The sequence below is a fragment of the Oryctolagus cuniculus genome, chromosome 9, assembly GCF_964237555.1.
Source record: "Oryctolagus cuniculus chromosome 9, mOryCun1.1, whole genome shotgun sequence".
In the NCBI taxonomy this organism is placed as follows: Eukaryota; Metazoa; Chordata; class Mammalia; order Lagomorpha; family Leporidae; genus Oryctolagus; species Oryctolagus cuniculus.
The window spans coordinates 115,579,613-115,595,875 of NC_091440.1; the positions used below are offsets into that span (position 1 = coordinate 115,579,613).

Genomic DNA, 16,263 nt, shown 5'->3' on the forward strand with positions numbered 1-16,263 from the left:
AGATGAAGATGGATCTCTCTCTGTCTCTCCCTCTCCCCTCTCTACTCCCTCTCCTCTCTTTCCCCCTTCTCCCTTCCTCTCCCTCTCAAGTAGATGAATATAAATAAACATTTTTTTAAAGCCTGATGACTGTTTGGGTGGTAGTTCTAAGGAAGACCTAGGTTTGAACTCTAAGTGTTTTCAGACTTGAGTTGCATAAGTGTTTCCCAGAGAGGAGTCTGGCATAGCTGAGGGCCAGTGAGAAGCTGGCGCTGTGACCCCTGAAACCCAGGGCTGGGGCAGGCATCATAGTTACCCACATCAGGAAACTTCCCAGGAGAAAGACTCAGCAAAAATCTTTTCTGGAACCCTGCAAAGAGCTTGCTTTAGCCACAAAGATCCACAAACAAAGATTCTCTCATCACTCCCTAGTCAATCTCCTGCAACACAACTTGGAAGCCAGCTGCAGAGAATATAGGACAACTTGTGCTTTGTGGTATCCATAATTACAATGTTAGTAAGAATTTATTTTTTAATAACAGGGCTCGGATTTAACTGGAACATCAAATCAAATAAATCATATTAATTTATTGTTCGCAAATACTGTCCCTCAATAAGCATTGTTTACTAGCATTGCAGAAGCAGGGTGGTAAGTTACAGGTTTGTACTTCCCCTCAATATGCCCATCATACCTGGTGAAATACATACCCTTAAATGTTTGGTCTCTGACTCACCTGTGGAGGGAACAGGTTGGGGTCAAATCAGCAAACACTGAAACAAACAAAAGTCCCTGTTTATAGCTTATGTGTGTGCTGCGAGTGACGCTGTTTTTACCTCCAGTAGCAGAGGAGGAAACGGAGACCACACACGTTACTCACTTCTCTCAAATCACATCGCCTGTACAGCTGGAAATGGGCATCGGGTCTGTTGGGGTCCTAAAATACTACACACTCCTCACTGCATTGAATCACCTATATGGAGCCAAAGTTAATTCAAAATCAAACTTAAATATGCCCTGAGAACAGGGAACCAAAACAAAATCAAGTACTACTCATGTTACCCTTCTAGGGAGCCTTACAGAAACCATAGAACACTAACATCTCTCACGTCCATTTTAAAGTAACTGTTTACATATATGGTTCAAATGAAAGTGCTGATTAATTAGTTAAATCGGTTTCATCTGGATGACAGACAAAAGTACTAAAAGGAGCACTTTGATGGTTTTGAGGTATGCAACATCCTGTAATAATCTTGGTGGTAATATCTTAAGTCACCACTAGATGGTGAAATTACTCCATCAGCAGTATTTGCCTCAACTGTAATAGTCTTCAGTTTTTCAAACAAGATTGAAGGTTTGGTTTTACTATTCTGAAAGCAAAGATGGAACTTCAAGGATATTCAAATATTGAAACCGCATTAAATAGTGATTTTTGAATTACAGTTTTATACACCTATAAGTCATTTTATTATTTTCAGGAATAGCCATTTTATCTTTCTATTAAAATTCTTCTAAAAGCAATATTTTAGTTCATGTTTCATTCAGTGTAATAACATTAGCATTAGTAAAACCAGGATAAAAGATAAATGTGGGTAATTATTTAAACTAAACTGATATGAAAAAGGAAAATTGTAACGAAAGACTGAAAGCTTTATAAATTGCTATTGATATATAATTTGAAAACTGCATTTCAAAGCATTCTTTGCTCACTTTCAACAACAGCATTTACAACTTCAATATACTGATTTTTAAGAAGGAAACCCATTTTTAACATATTTTTTATTTTAAAAACGGGCCTGTGGGGCTGGCGCTGTGGTGTAGCAGGTAAAGCTGCCACCTGTAGTGCAGGCATCCCATATGGGCGCAGGCTCCAGTCCAGGCTGATCTTCCAATCCAGCTCTCTGCTGTGGCCTGGGAAAGCAGTGAAAGACGGCCCAAGTCCTTGTGCCCCTGCACTCGCGAGGGAGAGCTGGAGAAAGCTCCTAGCTCCTGGCTCCTGGCTTCGGATTGGCACATCTGTGGCCATTGCAGCTATTTGGGGAGTGAACCAGCAGATGGAAGACCTCTCTCTCTGCCTCTGCCTCTGTAACTCTACCTTTCAAATAAATAAATTAAAAAAAAAAAAGTCTGTGTTCACTGTGTTCAGCTACAGATTTTTCCCCTACACTCTGATTGTATATCTTGTATTTTGATCCAGAAAGAAAATATATTGTCAACATGATGCAAAATTTATTTTTTTATCCTAGTATAGAGTTTTAAGAGCTATGAAAGAGAAACTGATCAAGTGCCGAGCACTCATTACTGTCCAACTATTCATATCGTACCTTCCCTCGTTCTTCCAAGACAACCTTTTACATTGACGCTTCAGCAGAATAAACCATAAATGTAATTTTCAAGTAAACTAAGAGCTTTTGTTTACATAGTTTTGGATTTTGACTTTCTTATTCTGAAACTCAATCTTACCTCAAACCATAGTTACCATATTAACTTTGCAAAGCACAGTTGTTTGCCATTCAGCAAAGCAGCAGTACCCTATGGGGCCTGCTGACCCAACACTGAGGGAAAACAGGATTGGTCACACCCATTTGCAAGCTCTATTCCAGGCTATTTGCCAACGTGCAGTTTGAACGTGAGTTCTGACAATGAAATACATGGATACCCATCTGGATTTCCAGAAGGCGCCAAGGGGAGTTCTTCACAGCTTAGTCTTGCCTGCCTGAAGCTGAGGCTTTTATGCCTTCATTTCCAGACCCAGGTTGCCAGTGATTTTCAATTGGCTTCGAAAGATGACCAACTGAGGGTTCCTGTTAGGAGTCATTGACGCCAGTGAGGCCGAGTCAGCCATGGAGAGGGCGAAGTCAGCTGTCTTATCTAAGTTCTGATGCTCTGAATCTTTGCTGTTTGTCACATCCACCACCCAGGTGGCTTCCTACCCTCAGGGCCATCCTTCAGCTTGGAGGCAAAGATACCACCGATTTTCTTCCGTACTGTTCTCCTTCCTCTTCAGCTTCTCAGTCTTCTTGAAGACAAGATTTGCCTTAAATGCATCACCTGCGGAGCTGGCTGGTGCAGCCTCAATCTGTTGGGTTCTGAACGAACTGGCAGCCTCGGGAAAACCCATCTTGTCGAGTGTGACAAGAGCTCCTCCGAGGCCTAGGTTAGGCTGCCCAGAAACCACTTCCTGTAAGCTATTTTAAAATTGTATGAATCAACCAGCTATTTGGCAAACACCAAGATTTCACTCAAACTTATAAACCCAAAAGATTGTGACTTTTTAGCTACATTCACATGCAACTTTTTTTTTTCTCTCATGCAATTTTCACCACTTTTTGGACTCCCATCTGCTGTCCTTGATAACAAATTGTGGAATGGTTTTATGTCAAAATAAAATATCTGCATATCAAAATATATCACACTAATGGTTTCTATTTATATTAAATAGACGACTTGTTTCAGGCTGATATATATAAATGTCAAAGCTAAGAATTCAAACTAGCAGCTCATTCCAAAATAATCATCTTGGATTCTTCTTCCTGTTTAGCAGATTGTCTGTCGTCAGCGCTGTGTCCCATTTACCCCTTACATTCTCACTGCGTCTTTGAAGGATCCCTTAGCAGTGTGGTTCTGTATCAAAATCCTAGGAAGTTTTCACCAGAGAACTGAAAGGACACACACACAAAAGTAAGCCATTATTTCCTGATGGATGAGGGGTGCAGGGAATGTGGCCAAATGGCAGTTTCTGCGTTTACGACCACTTCAAAAACAAATGTCTGTAAACTAGCCAGCTTGCTGCTTCAGGCCCCTGGGATCCACAGGTTTCCCTGAGCCTGTTGATGACATCTTGGAGCTTCTGCAAATTTCCATTTGAGGCTTGTAGACAACTTAGATCACTGACTACAATATCATTTTTGTAACTTCTAGCAATTACTTATCTGACTTTAACTCTCTCATTTCCTGTGTTGAAATCAATGCTCCTTGGGATACAAACAGTAGCATTTTCTGTCCAAAGTCAACCAAGACCTGCATACTTCCATCCCGTCCTGAGAAATAAGAACAGATCACGTGACTATGTTTATCTGTATTTGAGTTTCCAAAGTCAAAGACAGAGGATGGCATAACAGAAGTAGGATTAGAGAGACCACAGTTACCTTTCTATCCAGAAACAGGAAGAGCACGCACCAGCGGTCACAGATTATACCGACTGTGAATTCCTCCGGCCAACTCTGCACGCGTGCTTGCCCTGAAGATGAGGAATGGTCCTCAGCTGGATATCAGTTACACTTGTTTCCCATGGGCGGCCCCTCAGTTCACCTGCTGTTGATTTCACACTCTGGGTATATCTTTCTTTTTCTTTTTCTTTTCCACCTACATTTGAAGAGCAAACCTTACCAGTAGATGCTTAGGAAAAATAAGGCCATTATGCAGCTTGGAGAGCCTCACTTTTTTTTTTTTTTTTTTTTTTTAAGATTTTATTCACTTATTTGACAAATAGAGTTACAGGCAGTGAGAGAGAGAGACAGAGAGAAAGGTATTTCTTCTGCTGTTTCACTTCCCTAAGTGCTGCAACGGCCGGAGCTGCGCTGATCCGAAGCCAGGAGCCAGGTGCTTCCTCCTGGTCTCCCATGAGGGTGCAGGGGCCCTGAGCATCCGGGCCATCCTCCACTGCTATCCCAGGCCACAGCAGAGAGCTGGACTGGAAGAGGAGCAACCAAGACTAGAACTGGTGTCCACGTGGGATGCCGGCACCACAGGCAGAAGATTAACCTAGTGTGCCAGGGCGCCGGCCCCTGAGCCTCACTTTTAAGTCAGGCTGGTTGTATGTGGACAATTTAATCTCCTGTATTTTACTGGCTTTGTGTCCTTTTTATTCTTGGTAACTAAGGTGTTAAGAATGTGCCAATGGCGACACCCAGATTTATTTCCAAGGCTCTATCTAAAGTTAGCCTTTCTTGGGGGAGCCGAATTCAAGTCTTTTGGCTTTGAGTCATTTCTTCAATGAACAGATGACAAGGACCACCTTGATGGACTTAGGGCTTTTTATAAAGGGCATTATGAACATGATTTGAATTTTGCTTGTAGATTGAATTTTAATCAATCTTTGTTACTGAGAACATTTTTAAATTCATGTTTTACTGTTCAGATACCAGAAGGAATTGTTTTCAATACTGCAAGGATTTCTCTAATAAACTGTATTTCCTAACTGATGGTAGAACCTGAAATAAAAATGAATATTTTATACTGTTTGGGATCAAGCCCACCAAAACTAGCACAGGACCAACGCTAACTTTGCTGTGGGCTGCCTGCTGCCATGCTGTGTCTGTGGCTTTAGATCACCACAAACAGCCTATTGCTAGAAATAGAAATATGAGACCCTGGATCTTACATTGGAGCAGTTCCAAGGGCTCCACCTACAAGCACTAGCCTGGGGACAACAGCCATTGGGATCAGCCCAGTGTTGGGGTTCATGGGTCTTGCACTGAATCTCAGGGACAAATATATATATTCCTGCTCACTAAAATACTTGCTTCAACAAAATGATGTCAAAAATATGTATTTTGCAGGTAATTAAGTAACTATATGAAAATTAATGCACTTGCCCTCCTCTCCTGAGCAAAGCCCTTAACTCTTTGCTGGAGCCTGCCCTACTGCCTTTCTGTAGTCTAAGCTCTTCTAGTTTCTTCTTTTATGTCATGATAAACAGGGAATGTGGGTTGGTTATCACTTTCGTGTATGTCCAGTTTCCAAATTTCCCTCTCCAAAAAGCCAACCAAATGAACAAACCAAAGACTGTTTCTCCTTTGTTCTTCTGCCACCACCTCTGGGTAGCTGGTGGGGGGGGGGGGGTGCGCCAGGCCCTTCAGGAAGGGATAAGACAAGCCAGTTCATACTCGTGCGACACTTGAGGTTCTGCTACCAAATGGAGGCAGAGGAATGGTACCGACGACAAGTGGCAGATTAGGAAATAAGGCCAAAGCTCCAGGAACATCCACATGTAGCGTTAGAGAATATTCCACAGGAATTATACTACAGTGGAGGAAGAGGGAGAACCGTGGACCTGGTGGCCATCGGCATTGGTGTCTCCGCCTATCCAGATGATGAGGGTTCCCCACGCAAGCTGGCAACAAGCTGGTTTACTTCCTTCATGTCAGCTTCGGCAGAGAGGGCCTGAGTTTGGTAAATGACTGCCTACGGGAAGAGGCGTTCTCAGCCTCAGCAAACGTGGGAAAAGATTCATCTGGGGAGCAGCCCTTCCTCTCGATTCTAGCACTCACGCTGATTGGGCCTGAGGTAAGAGCCGGCAACAGAAAGTCGTCTTCTGTGCCCGCCTGGGGTGAGTCCGTGGAAGCGGGAAGCCGAATGCATACTCGCACCTTCCTGAATGAAGCGCTGAAACCTTCAGAATCATCCTCTGCATTCCGGCTCCACGCTCATCACTGCCTCTGGATAAAACAGAAATCCAGTCTTCTGTGCCCTTCTATGCGGACACTCACCCGCAGCACCGTGGTGACTGGCTTCTGTCTCCACACTCACCTCCCTCATCCCTCCGGGCAATAGCCTTGGGCGGACCTCAGCCCAGAGAACCAGACCGTGGGTTGGGGGGTCGTTTAAATTGGCCCCCTCCAAGGCGCCCAAACTTAGCCCTCCCGTGCCTTTCTTCTTCCCCGACGCCTTTTTGCGCCAGCTCATCAGTCTCAGCGAGGTGAGCGACTGCTGTGGCTGCCCCTGCGCTGTGATAAGCAAGTGCCTGGCTGTCAATCAAGGACTGGACCAGAGCCAGGGAGGACTGGCCTAAACCGGCGCGAGCAGATCCCAGCCGCCAGCCGCCAGCCCACCACCCCACCACCCCACCACCGGCACCGGCACCGACACCAACACCCGCACACTCCGCTGTGTCAAAACCATATTTCAACGAAGAGAAAACTGGGCCCAGACATAAGGTACTACCATACAAAAAGTATAACAAAAATTGGCAAATTCAAATAGTGACTGATCCGTGAGACATTAAGATAGCTAATCAGAGTGTGGAAACAATATGGTAAAATTAGGATTCGAATCAATAGCAAGAAAAATTGTTCAGGGAGTAAAAGGAGGATGTTCCAGATGTTTTAAAGAAGAGAAATAATGATGTCACGACCCTTCAGATTGTGCACAAAAATTAGAATGTACATGAACCATGTAGATAACTGTTGTAAGGAGTAGAAATATAGCCCACCATTCTAAAACAACAGGAGCATGGGAAAGAGACAGAGAATACATATTCTGTCCATCAGATGCATAAAACCAAAGAAAGTGAGAAATGCTTTTTGAAAGATAAAATATAGAGGGCCGGTGCCGTGGCTTACTTGGTTAATCCTTCGCCTGCGGCGCCAGCATCCCATATGGGCAACGGGTTCTAGTCCCAGTTGCTCCTCTTCCAGTCCAGCTCTCTGTTGTGGCCCAGGAGTGCAGTGGAGGATGGCCCAAGTGCTTGGGCGCCTGCACCCGCGTGGGAGAACAGGAGAAGCACCTGGCTCCTGCCTTCGGATTGGCCCAGCATGCCGGCAGTGGCAGCTATTTGGGGGGCGAACCAATGAAAAAGGAAGACCTTTCTTTCTCTCTCTCTCTCTCTCTCTCACTGTCTATAACTCTACCTGTCAAATAAATTATATATAAAAAAAGAAAGATAAAATATAGAAGCTGGCACGCCACTTGAGATACCTGCAAATCATACAATAGTGCTTGAGTTCAGATACTGGTTCTGTTCTCAATTCCAACTGCTTGTCAGTGGGTGCCCTGGGAGGAAGCCGTGTCTGCCAGCCACATGTGAGACCTGGGTTGAGTTTCTGGTACCTTGCTTTGGCCAGTCCTAACTTTGGTGGGGATTTTGGAAGTGAACTGACAGGAGATCTGTGTCTGTCTCTGACTCTCAAAATAATTAAATATTGAAAACAAATATAAAAATTAATACTGGCAAAAGAAATAAATAAAATATATATTTATATATTTAGTAAATGAAATAAAAATTTAGGTCAAATCCGCTCAGAAGTCATATCTTACTGAAAATTTTAAAATGAAAAAAATAACTAAAACATTCAGAAAAAAATATTTCTCAAAAGGGATTCATTATAATCTTAAAAACAGCAGTCTCCGACACTGATGTACTATCTATAAAGAGAGACAAGCTTTAACTTAAGGTTAAATCAGGAAAAGCAAACAGACACAGTGCATAAATGTGCATCTTTCAACACTTGCATCTCGTACCACAGCTCCAGTTTGAGTTCTGGTTACTCTGCTTCACCCAGATCTCTGACAATGCATCCAGGAAAGCAAGAGATTAAGGGCCAAATGGTTTGGCCCCTGCTGCCAATGTGGGAGACCAAGAGGGAGTTCCTGGCTCTTGGCTTCAGGCTAACCCAGACTTAGGTTTTGGACTCCTTTCGGGGAGTGAACTAGCAAGTAGAAGATCTCTCTTGCACTGTTTCTCTCCCTGTTACTCTTCATCTCAAACAGTTAAGTATTTTTTTAAAAATACATCAAACCACCGGCACCGCGGCTCAACAGGCTAATCCTCCACCTAGCAGCGCCGGCACACCAGGTTCTAGTCCCAGTTGAGGCACCAGATTCTGTCCCGGTTGCTCCTCTTCCAGGCCAGCTCTCTGCTGTGGCCAGGGAGTGCAGTGGAAGATGGCCCAAGTGCTTGGGCCCTGCACCCCATGGGAGACCAGGAAAAGCACCTGGCTCCTGGCTCCTGCCATCGGATCAGCGCGGTGCGCCGGCCGCAGCGTGCCAGCCGCAGCGGCCATTGGAGGGTGAACCAACGGCAAAGGAAGACCTTTCTCTCTGTCACTCTCTCTCACTATCCACTCTGCCTGTCCAAAAAAAAAAAAAAAAAATACATCAAACAATAACAACAAAAGGCACGATTAAAAGCTGTGCAGGGCTTACGAGTCACACGGATGATCTGGTTGTCCATCTTTCTGGACACATGGAAGTTTGTATATCTTGGCTCCTGGGGTGTGGGTGGTCTGACATGATTAACGCTAGGTAATGAAATGCGACAACAGCTGTTGGTCCCTCCTAGGCAGAGGCAACGGAAAACCTATGCATGGTCCTTTAATCTGTTTCTTCTGCTCAAGTATTTAGTTTGAGTTACTCCTGTTAAAAAATTGTAATTGTTTTCCCAGTATTTTCAGTGTTATAAGCATTATGGTTATTTGAATATAATTCAATGAACATTTATTAGGCAGCTGTTTACTGCTGGTGTGGTGTGGGCAGCCACAGGTAGTCACTCCCTTTGTTTACACTTAAACATATGAATGGAGACTTCCCGGCACAGACAGTTAGGCTAGGGGAGATTCCCGGGAAGAGGCAGGAGGAACCTAAACCTTTCACAAGAGATGATACAAATAATCAGTCACACCTGTAACCTGCATTTATCACCTAAGTGTTTTATTGTAACCTTAAGAGCCTTTTTGATATGTAAATCTTTTGTGCTCCTTCTTGTAAACAACTGGTCCTGTTTAAATACTACTGGATTTATTCAATAAACGAGCCTTGATCAGGACTTGTCTTGGCTCCATTCTTTGCGTCCTTGTCCCCGCATTCCCACTCTCTGTTTCAGGAAACCCAGTTCATTGTGCCGCAGGCCGGCACAGTGTGGTAAGGGGGATGTATAGATGCAGAGTTAGGATGATAGTCACAAAAACCTCCTAGCCAAGTAAAGAAGCCAGGTAAGTGAACAAATAAAACTTGAGGGCATAACGCTAGCATAATGAAATGTGTACATAGAATTACTGTAGAATAAGTCAAGATTTAATTTACTCAGAAGTCAGGAAGGCTTGTTTAGTTGAATGGCATCATCTGGGTCCTAATGAAGCAAGGAACAGTCTGTGCCAAGACCGTATGGGGGACAGAGGGTGACCATGGGTAGGGAGGTGTCCTGCCTGCTGGATCCCGATTGTTCAAGACTTTGCACTAGCATTTGACCATGCCCATGGGTAATATATCAGCATGCCTGCATTTTCATATTACTTTTATTCATTTATTTTTTATTTTAAGGGCAGAGCAACAGAGTGAAAGAGAGAGAGAGAAAGCGAAAGAGAGAGAGAGAGAGAGAGAGAGAGAGAGAGAGAGAGAGGAGATTCCATCTGCTTAATTCATTCCTTAAATGGCTGGATCAGGCTGAAGCCAGGAGCTGGGAATATCATTCAGATCTCCCTCATGGGTGTCAGGGGGTCACACACTTGGGCCGTCATCCACTACCTTCCCCGGAGCATTGAAAGAAAGCTGGATCAGAACTGGAGCAGCAGAGTCTCAAACCAGGATTGGCATGGGATGCCAGCAACACAAGCTACAGCCTAATTGCTGTGCTGCAGTGCCAACCCCTGTAACACTTACTTTCAAGACAGTAATGAGATTTAATAATAATGTATATGAAAAGACATATTAAGTAATAACCGTAAATTAATAGTAATAACCGTAATTCATTGATCATTTAATATTCTGCAAATAGAATGAACACTATTCAATTCTGTTTAACATGTTATTATCTGCGTTATAGAAGTGTACCCTGAATTAAATTGAAAGCATGATCTGAATATGCCCCTCCTAGACATTATTTTGTTCTGAAGAGAAAATCCAAAACCATAATCAAGCCTGCCAAGCCCTGCATGGGCTGCTGTACTGACCTCACCAGCATCTCTCAGTTTCCTTGCCTTTGCCTTACTGACCTACTGGCTTTTCAAGTCCCTCAAGCTCTTTCACAGCAGGGCATCTCACATTGCTTCCCCTGGCTGGAATAGATGCCTTTTCCTCTCCTCTCCACTCTGATCACTCTTACTCTTTAATTGCAGCTCAGAGAGACTCGGCCTCTCCTTGAAGATGGCATTAGTAACACCTGTTGCAATGATCAGGGCTAATCCTCTACACTTGCTCAGCACTGAACTTCGCTTAAGTCCAAATAATAATAGTGCAAGTAATTGATTGTGTAGTATCAGCACTAGCACTGTATTCCTCGGCCACAATTTCATTAAGGACAAATATTTCTATCTCACTCTCTACTATGGAGACAAGCCTCCAGCACTGTCTTTTGTTCATAGTAGAATATCAATACATATTTGTTAAATAAATGAATAAATATTTGGAAAGAATTTAGGCATGCCAATCTCCAAAAGTTATAGATATACACCACAGGTTTGTGAGTGCTCATACTTGGAAGTCATTTTAATGCAATACTTAATGTTTGCTAATTGAAAATTTAAAGTATGCTCTAAAATATGATAGAAATATAAAGTTTTTATTGACAAAAATAGATAAGGAAGGAAAAAATGAAAATATATCAGATGGGGCCAGCACTGTGGTGAAGCAGGTAAAGCCACCGCCTGCACTGCTGGCATCTCATAGGGCTCTTGTTTGAGACCTGGCTGCTCCACTTCCCATCCAGCTCTCTGCTATGGCCTGGGAAAGCAGAAGATGGCCCAAGTCCTTGGGCTTCTGCACCTGCATGGGAGACCCAGAAGAAGCTCCTGGCTCCTGACCTCAGATTGGCGCAGCTCTGGCCGTCGCATCCAATTGGGGAGTGAACCAGCAAATGGAAGACCTATCGACCTCTCTCTGTCTCTCCTTCTCTGTGTAACTCTTTCAAATAAATAAATAAATATTTAAACAACAAAGCTATCAGGGAAAAAAATGGTACCTAAATTAAATCGGGTAGCAGCAGGCAGGCATGGTAGTTAAAAACAATTGTGTCTAGCAATGGTTAGGCTTTTTTGAATTGGATTAAGGAAAAATACCATTAACAATGAATAACAGAAAGTAAGAAATATTTTCATGTAGAATTTGGGCAAGGAGTCTTTAAGAGAATCAATATTCCAGGACGAAGATGATTTTAATAGGACACACCTATGATATGCAGCCTGCAGCATAGGAAGAAAGAAGAGGAGGTGACAGAATGAACTACTCTGCTATTTTTTTATGGGAGTATATATTACTAGAAAATAAATTTACATCAGGGTCATTTTAAATAAATAAATTATGCTACAGAGCCTCACTATACTCATATCTCTCTAACTAAAACAAGAAATATAAAAATGCTGATAATGATACCTCTGAGTTGTCTGGAAATACATGTGGATGCGTGTCTATACTGAAAAATTGTGGGCAGATGGTAAATTATAGTATTTTATGTGAACTAGGTGAGAAATCTGAGTTATGTATTAGGTATTTTTGGAAGATTTTATTAAAATATAAAATAAATTCTATAATGATAAGTTTTAATTACTATTTTAAAGTCATTTTTATTTATCTGTGAAACTCAATTCACCAGATACAGGGTACCCAGATAATTGGTTAAACATTATTCTGAGTGTGTCTGTGAGAGTGTTTCTAAATGAGATTAATGTTGAGCATTGCCTAAAACCTCCATTACAATATGGCGCCTGGCAGATGTTCAAGGGGTGTGTCTGCAGCTGCTGCGGTTAAGCTACCTAAGATCAGACCACCAGCAGGGATAGGTCCGCTTTAGTTCTGGACACATGGACAGTGCATGATCCCTGTACTTTGCTTAAGATGCCCCTGTGTGTGGTCCACCCACGCCTGCATGACCTTTTCGCTAATTGGCTCCCCTACTGCGCATGTCTTTTGTAAGTCTTTTAAGCCTATACACTTCCTCAATAAAGTAGTTCCTGCTTCGACAGAACTGAGGGGTGCTTGCTGCAGTGTGCTTGACCCGTTCACTTCACCTCTCCCGTTCACCTTGTCTGGGAGTGCTTGTTCTGTCCCCTGCTAGTCAGGGGCCAGCCTCAGGCTTAAGACCCCAACAGTTAATATTTAAATACGTAGCCTGAAAACAGTAGACTCTCTTTGCTCAGGTACCCCCAGTGGGTCTTATCCAATCCATTGCTGGCCTGAATAGAACAAAGGGCAGGTTAAGGAGGCTAGGACATCATTCTGCACTCCCTTATCTGCCTTCTCAACTGGGTGAGCCAAATCCCTAGTATGCATCTGTCTGTCCATCTAATGCTGTTGGTTGTGTTTCTCTGGAGAATTCTGAAAAATACAGAAGACCCACACTCAATAGCTGTGATTCCTCAATTCCAGGTGATCAAAGAAGACAGAACCACTCTGGCTTGAAGATATCTAGGGATATTTGTGAACTTCCGTGTCACATCATCACCATGGAAACATTGCATGCAGCAGGTAAGTCCAGCTAAGTGAATAAAGTTGGGCAGAGGGGAATGTCAGGTACACTTGTTTGCTTTTCTAGTCCTTTAGCTGTTCCACTCCCAGTTCATTTGCCTCCCTTATTCCAATGTGTGAAAATAGAATTTAGATAATTGATTTGAGACCTTGCTTCTTTTCTAACATAACTGTTTCAGATTAGAAATTTCTTCTAGATCACTGCTTTATTAAAATGCCATACATTTTTATATTATATTGTTTACCTCTATATGATATATTTACTAATTCCCCTCATGATTCTCCAGCAAAGAAGGGAGTTTGTTGTTCATTTATGAAATAGCAAGGGTTTTTAAGGTATCTTTCTGTTACTGATTTCCAGTTTGATGCTATGGTAGTCTAGGCTTATACTTTGTATCATTTCCTTTATTTTAAAACTATTAAGGTGTTTTTGTTTCATGGTTAATTACATGGTAGCAGAAGTTCCATGTGTTTCTGAAGGGAAGCAGTGTTCCTTGCATTGAGTGGAGTGCCTTCCCACCCAGTTAGGTTCCAGGCTGGTCTATGAGTTAGGCCTGGCCGCACCACAAACCTACAGGAGAAACAACGCTCGATGGAAAATCCATACTCCTTGAAACTCTTCTCTGGGTGTTTGTATTCTGACTGTCCCATGGTGGGTCTACTTTCATATATCTTTTACATACAGAGTTCTGGGACAGTTACATGTTGTGCTAATACAATCCTCTTTTTAAACTTGAAAAAAATAAGTGAAAGAAGGCTAATGACAGTTTAAGTTGTGTTTCTGAGCAGCAATTGTGAATCAAGACCTTAAGTAGGTTATATCATTTATCCTATGCTGAAAATGTTTTGTTGCATATTTTGAATTATTATCCTTCTTTTATGGAGGAAGATACATATTTTTTAAAAGACTTTATTTATTTGAAAGGCAGAATTAAAGTTTCAGAGAGGCAGAGGCAGAGAGAGAGAGAGAGAGAGAGAGAGGTTTTCCATCTGATGGTTCACTCCTGGCCAGAGCTGCGCTGATCTGAAACCAGGAGCCAGGAGCTTCTTCTGGGTCTCCCATGTGGATGCAGAGGCCCAAGGACCTGGGCCATCTTCCACTGCTTTCCCAGGTCATAGCAGAGAGCTGGATCAGAAGAGGAGCAGCCAGGACTTGAACCAGCACCCATATGGGATGCTGACGCTGCAGGTGGAGGCTTTACCCCCTACACCACAACGGCAGCCTGGATGATACCGATTTTTAAAAATTGCAATAACTTGAACAAATTCATTGAATAAAAATGAAAATCATTGAGATCTGAATGTAGGTTGCTAGACAACAAAGTGTATTATTGATAGAATTCACAGCCTTTGGAAATTACAAGAAATGCTTCACATAATTACTCCTTAGAGACATTCAACAGAATATAATTCTAAACAAGCAAATATTTTTGATGTATTAATGTAGTTGAGAATATCTAAAAAGTTTTCAAATAATTTCTAAAAATAGCTTTTTTTTTGACATGCAGAATTAGACAGTGAAAGAGAGACAGAGAGAAAGGTCTTCCTTCCATTGGTTCACCCCACAAATGGCCGCTACGGCCGGTGCACTGTGCCGATCCAAAGCCAGGAGCCAGGTGCTTCCTCCTGGTCTCCCATGCAGGTACAGGGCCCAAAGACTTGGGCCATCCTCCACTGCCTTCCCAGGCCACAGCAGAGAGCTAGACTGGAAGAGGAGCAACCAGGACAGAACCGGGTTCTAGTCTCGGTTGGGGCACCGGCGCCGCAGGCAGAGGATTAGCCAAGTAAGCTGCAGCACTGGCCCTAAAAATAGCTTTAAACTTTCTACTTAGATCATTAACAGCTTCTTTCAAAAATAGTGACTAGCACATTCCAAACAAATTTAACCTGCCCATAACAGTTTTAGGATCATGTTCTGTCAAAGACACTTCACTAATTTCTTTAATAATTAAGTGAGGGACACATTATCGAAGCTGTGAAAATTTTATGTTTTTAATGAGATATTTGATAATACAGGCATATTTTATCTGTCTGAAAGATCAATATAAAAACAAAATTCATGAAAACAACAATCCCCATCATCATTAGTGCTGAAAACATAGTTTCATAAAGTTTCCTGTTTTATGAAATAGATGTGTAATACCTCTGTGCATATCTCCTATTCTGTGTACACCTGTCTAGTTTTAAACTAAAAAACAGCACTTACGTTGCATGCTCAAGGTGTTATACTTTCCTACTGAAAACATATTGATTCACAACAGGTTTATAGAAACATGTTTATACACAATATATTTATAGAAGCTTTAATTTTTCCAGCTGATAGTAATATTTTCTGAAACATTGTTTCTTTCTGAGTAACAAATCAGTGTCTGGGTCAATGAAATCACTGCCAATGTACCTCAATTTCTAAAACATGACTACTGGTATAAACAGCGAACTCCTTTTGTGAAACAACCAATAACTTTTTATACATTTGCTTTTAAAATTTTGTCTTCTTAAATGTTTTTTTTTAGTTTCTACAGTTTCAAGAAAATATATATTCTTGTTTTATTTTGCACTCAGGTTACCAAAAACATGTAATATATTTCTGATTCTGATTCGCAAAGGTAGCACACTGGGTAGTTACTTCCAGCCTCTGTTTGTTATAAAGCTCAGTATACCCTCAAGACATACCCTTCATAAACATTGAGCACAAGAAACACTGTTCTTATTAAATTGAACTGCATGAATAATACAGAAGTCATGAATTTAAATTATTACTGGTATTCAGAGAAAATGGGAGCATTTCTGGCTTTAAATAAGAACTACACTTTATTTCTAGAAAATAAAGTTATTAGGTTGTAAATCAGAGCCATGCCAGGGTTCCAAGCTATCCGTGATCATCAAACCACTCTAAGGTATTTCAGAAAGACTTTTCTACATTATATCTTCCCTCGAAAGAATGTTAAGTTTACTTTTGCAAGACATTGAGAGCCTTTCAAATGGCTTATTTGACATTTTCTTATTTTTATAAACAGGCAGAATAAAATATGTAGCAGGTACTGAAATATGCACCTGACCTAGAATATATGGATTCATGAACTTCCGTCAAGCCTTATAATTTAACACAG

The 16,263-nt window shown here is 42.0% G+C and overlaps 1 pseudogene; it reads right to left on the bottom strand.

Annotated features, from left to right (window-relative positions):
• Positions 1–2,708: 2,708 nt before the first annotated feature.
• Positions 2,709–3,098, bottom strand: LOC100344403 (sterol carrier protein 2 pseudogene; annotated as a pseudogene).
• Between the last annotated feature and the right edge of the window lie 13,165 nt (positions 3,099–16,263).